Here is a 5,803-nt window from a genome sequence, read left to right on the forward strand (position 1 = left end):
TAGAAGAAAGAGCTGGTGATCTGGTCTTGCAAAGATTACATCCAAGAAAATTCTATGAGGCAGCTCTATTCTGTAATATATGCCATCACCAGGAGTTAAAATCAACTTCACAGCAACAGTTTTGTTTTGTTTTGTTTTAATATATAGCATATATGTTGTACCCAAATGACATTGACATTGTGGGCGCTGAATCCAAATCTGTCAAGTTAGCTAATGACTATATTGGGAAATAAACATGCTAAGAATTTCTTACTTTTGTTACATCATTTTGTCGTCATTGTTCAACTGAAGGGAACAAAAAGTTTCCGATTGTTGTGCTCTGGAGAATACTGTTGCAGGAGTCCCTATGGGGAAATTGTGCTTATTGTAGCATACCTCTAAAGAACACTACAGGTGCAGTGGTACTTTGCGACAAGATCAAGAAGGCAAGTTGATGTTACACTTGAGTAATAAAATTAATTTTCCTAGGTGTATAACAGTGTGCTGTAGTGTTAGCACATGCCCAGAATTCACAATGAATAGTTTTCTAAAAAGTGTCAGATAGTAAATGGAAAAATGAGACATTATCCCATTTCATCTTGAACACCTTTATACCTTTTCTTTAAAAAGTGTTCTTATTTTCAGTCCTGGTTGTTACCAGCAAGTTCCAAACAATACGCACACATATGAGAGTTTAGAAAGTTATTCACCTAACATTAAACACTGCTATTGTCATTCCAAATAATTATTGACATTGGACTCTGATCTTTTTCTACTCAATTGGTAATGTGGCAGATTGGGTCCATAGACAGTAAGTGTTATGCAATGGCAGGAAGGTTATTTAGAGGAGACTCTGACAATCCATGGCTGTGGAAGAAGGGAAAGAGAAAGAATGGGCACAAAGGGGAAAAAAATGTTAACAGAGAGCTTTGAAACTAGAATAGCGTTTGAAAATGCCCCAAATGGGAGAGCTGAGGCTGATTATGTCTACCACCCCTGTAGACATTGTCATCATGAGTCAGAATTCGCTCTGTGGTAGCCAGGTTGTTGTTTTTTGATTTAGTCATTAGGAGTCCTTGAGGGAAGCAAATCGTTAAGCAGTAAGCTACTAATTAAAAAGTTGTTAGTTTTATTAGCATAGAAACACCGCTGACAAAAGGCCTGGTGATCTGCTCCTGCAAGCTGGTAACTGAGCAAAACCCTGGAGGGTAGTTTTACGCTATCTGATGTGCGCTTGTCCTGAATTGTCGATGACTCCATGGGAATGCAAAAGAGTCATCCAATACAGTTGTTCTCAGGAATGAGGCTGGATTTTGGGGGGGGTGGGTTTCTGCAGTAAGGAAAAATCGTGAATGTTACAGCTAGGTGATAGTTACCAGATAGCTACATTCCCAGCAGTAATGTGAGAATTCTCTCCTGTGCGAAAGTGGAATATGAGCAGAGCACACTTGTACGTTAAAAAATGCTCAACTTTTCAACTTTAAGGAATAAAAGGTTCATTTTGCCCCTTGGATTGTTGATTGCCACTCTTGACTCTAAATAAATGTCTAAAACATCACAGGTCTTCATTTTATTACCTGCATTTGTTTTTCTCATACAGAAGCGGAAAATCTGGGCCTGCCAAGGTGAGTTTATAGTAATCAGAAGCAAAGGAACAATCAGCTTCCTATTCTCTCATCCACAGCACATCCATAGTATTACGTCCAAGATATTGGAACTCCATTTGAATCCCATTACAAAGAGCAGGAATTAAAGACCAAAGCTATGCCCAAATTGAAATTTTTCACCTAAGAATTTCTTTTAAATATTTTGAGTAGTAGCACTTGGTACAGTCAACAGTAATTGTAATATTAATGAGCACAAGGAAATATAAACTTTATAGTTACCATATTACAGTAATAAAATAATGTTGAGTTTTCATACTGCAGATGAGACCAAATGAATAGGGGAACCAACAGTCTCTGAGACTCTTGTTGGTGTGGATGCATGTGTGGGTTAACATTGGCAAACAGTAATTATTTTTTATTTTAATTGATTTTAAATAAAGCTTTAAAACGTGTTGATTGAATAACTGCACTAAATATTAAATTTAATAACATTTAATAAGACTGATGTTAAATAGCTGGAAATTGATATTAAATTTGCTGACATAGAAATATTCAAAACATGTATATGTAGAAAGATAATTCCTCCTTTCAAGTTCTACCATCCAGGTAACTACAGTGGTAGACTAATTATCAAAATAAACAATGGTAATGCTTGCATGTCTCTTATGCACTAACCATGTGCACAACATACTGATAACTATGACAATTGTATGACACCTGGTGGCCCAATGGTTAAGTGATCAGCTGCTAACCAAAAGGTTAGGGATTTAAATTCAGCCGTCCATCTGTTCTTGTAGAGATTATAGGCAAGAAAACATTTGGGCATTTCTACTTCATCATATAGGGTTATGATGACTTGGATAGACCCAACAACACAGAAAATTGCAACACTGCAATAGTAAGTATGACTATAGCTAAGAAAACAATAACGTAAGGGTCTTTTATTTCAAAATTTGTAGTAATGAAGCAGAAAGTAAGTTAAATTAGAAGAAAAGAGAGTGGGGGACATTCCAAAGAAAAGAAAAATATCAAAACTAATTTCCAGAGGTATATTCATTTAACAATATTTCACTGCAGTTCAATTTGTGTAAGCTGAGACAAAAACTTGGGAGCCCTGGTGTAGAAGAGAGGTTACTAGTTGAACTGCAGCTCAAAAACACCAGCTGTTCCTCTGGAGAAGGACAGGGCTTCCTAACTTGGGGGGAAAGTTACAGTCTAAGAAAACTCACAGGGACAATTCTACTATGTCCTTTAGGGTCCCCATGAGTCAGAATTGACTCGATGCCAGTAGTTTGGTTAGTTTAGCAAATGTTTATGTAGAAATTCATTATAAGGACAAGATAAAAGCTTAATTGCAATTGTAGAGTATATTCAGGACGTGGAAGCAAATGGGGACAAGGGGATTAGTATTTGTTCAAATATCTATTAAAATAAGATGTTATGAAAACATGTGCTAAGTATGAGATGGTTGTTGTTGGGTGCCATAAAAACAGTTCTGATTCAGAGCAAGCCTGTGTACAACAGAAAGAAACACTGCCAAGTCCTGCATCACCCTCACTATTGTTCTTATGTTTGAGCCCCTTGTTGAAGCCACTGTGTCAATCCATTTATTTGAAAGCCTTCATTTCCCCTGTTCCTCTATTTTAACAAGAATGATGTTCCTCTCCAGGGATGGGTCCCTCCTGAAAACATTTCCAATGTAAGACGAAGTCTCGCTATCCTTCTCTTTAAGGAGAATTCTGACTACGCTTCTATCAGGACAGATTTGTTTGTCCCTTTGGCAGTCCAGTGGTCCTTTCAATATTCTTCTCCAGCACCTTAATTCATGTATCAATTATTCTTCAGTCTTCCTTATTCAATGTCTAACTTTCACATGCAGGTGAGGCAACTGAAAATATTATAGCATGGATCAGGCACACCTTATGCCTAAAAGACACATCCTTGTTTTTCAGTACTCAAAAAAAGGCAGATTTACCCAATGCAATGTGTATGCAGGAATGCTCCACAATGTGACACATCATTTGCTTTGCTGACTACTGATTCCAAGATCATTGACTGTGGAGCCAAGCAAGACAAAATCCTTGACAACTTCATTTTGTTTCTTTGTTTGTTTCATTTGTCATGATGTTACCTATTGGTCCAGTAGTGGGTATGTTAGTCTTTTTTAACATTGAGTTGTAATCCACACAGAAGGCTGCAATCCTTGATCATCACAGAAAGTGCCTGCGATCATCCTCACTTTGAACAAGCCAGGTTGGGTCATATGTTACCACAGGTTGTTAAAAAGCCGTCTTCCATCCTGATGCTGAATTCTTCTTCATAAAATTCAGCTTCTCTGATGATTGAATAAGTGTGTTGAAGGATACAGTCTTGATGCATAATACCTTTCCTGATTTTAAACCACAAAGCATCCTCTTGTTCTGTTCTGTTCGTTCAACTGCCTCTTGGTCCATGTACAAATTCCACATTAACACAATGAAGTGTTCTAAGACTTTCCACCTCCTCAAGCTTATTCATAGTTGTTTGGTTTTTAATCTACACAATTTTATGCCTTTCCAAAGTATTGAAATAGTTGATGCTGTAATGAATAGGAAAGAGTTCCAAAGAAAAAGATGAGCTCAATAAAATTTAGAAAAATAAACAACCAGAAACATAACAACAGTGAGATCTTCAAATATATGAGAAAGGCTTTGTGCAGGTGTGGTAATCAATATTTTTTATATTGAGGGCAGAGCAAGGGAAACTATGCTTCATATTAAGCATGATGAATTTGAGTCAGAGAGTAGTAAATGACTTCTGACAATGAGAATGTTGCAGAGAATCTCATTCAAAGGTCTTTTAAACAAAAATGAATTCTTCCCTCTCTGTGATTTTTCATGCATTTTACTGCCTGATGACTGAAAAAAATGAGGATTGTGATCTACTTACACTTTTGCTCCCATGAAATAAACTATAAATCTTTTGTGAAATATCTTCATAAAACCTCTTCCTCAAAAACCAAAGTAATTCAACTTTTTATGGAGGAAGATATTAAAGTGATTTAGAAAATTATAATTTTATTAGTATTACTTTATCTTAAGTATATAATTTCCATATTTAGAGCCTTAACTGAACTATGAAGAGATTGAAGCCACATATTCAAGCAATAAAATAGCATTCTTTTATGTGTTTGGTGAAAGTTAAATATATTGATCTTTGAACAGCCAACATCATATACATAATGCCATACACCAGATGAATTTCTAAATTATACTAATAGACATTTAATATTCTTATATCAATTGAATATTTAACATTCACTATTTTAATGGTAAATTTCATTTTCAAAAAGTCTTATTACATACCACATTGCAAAAACCTGTGATAGAAAAGAACCTGTTCACAGTGGTTCAAGATTTATGGTTTCTTTTAAGTAACTCAGAGACATTCTCATGAGTTATTCTCACTTAGGAAGCAAACAAAACCTACTTTCCTAAGATCTTTCATGTGCAACCACCCATCGAGTAGGAAATTCTTTACATCACTTTATCATGTCTACCCCCCCACAGGCTGCCAACCTTGATTAAACTTTCTAAAAACAGTGATTATACCTGGTCATCCCTGGGTAGCCTTCTGTAGTCATACGTTTCCACAGTAAAAATGACAGGATGATGTTTACCTTTATATATCCAGTTTAAGTTATGAAGTAGTTTTATTTTTAAATTAGATTTCCTTGAATAGAAAGAAAGCCCGTTTGCTTTTTGTTTTTGTTTTTCTTCACAGGCCATTCTGGGGAGAATATACTAGATAAGTATAAAAAGTAAGCAAATATTTTTTTTAAAAAGCTACTAGTTTATGTTACTTGATCTTGGGAATACGCATTTTAAAAAATGATAATGAGTTGCAACATTTTAAAGTATTTGAAAATGGAATCATTAAAATATTTCTACATATTATAAGTGCACAGAATATATTTTCCAGACTGCAAACATCAACAACAAACAAACAAAATTTATTATCCCTAAGATAAGCCTTATTTTCTCGTTGTTAAGGAAAAAGCTCACAAACTTTCAATTCTTATATTAAGAACTTGTGTTAGACAGAGTTCTCTTGAGAGATAAAACCAAATTGCTGATAATTTAATGTATTTATTTATAAGGATAATTAGATATATAACAAGAAATGAACTGTTAAATCATATACAGATAAATATATAATACAAGAAATAAACAGTTAAA

Source organism: Echinops telfairi, unplaced genomic scaffold (genome assembly GCF_000313985.2).
Source record: "Echinops telfairi isolate 266 unplaced genomic scaffold, ASM31398v2 ScPeMD7_7469;HRSCAF=8507_1, whole genome shotgun sequence".
In the NCBI taxonomy this organism is placed as follows: domain Eukaryota; kingdom Metazoa; phylum Chordata; class Mammalia; order Afrosoricida; family Tenrecidae; genus Echinops; species Echinops telfairi.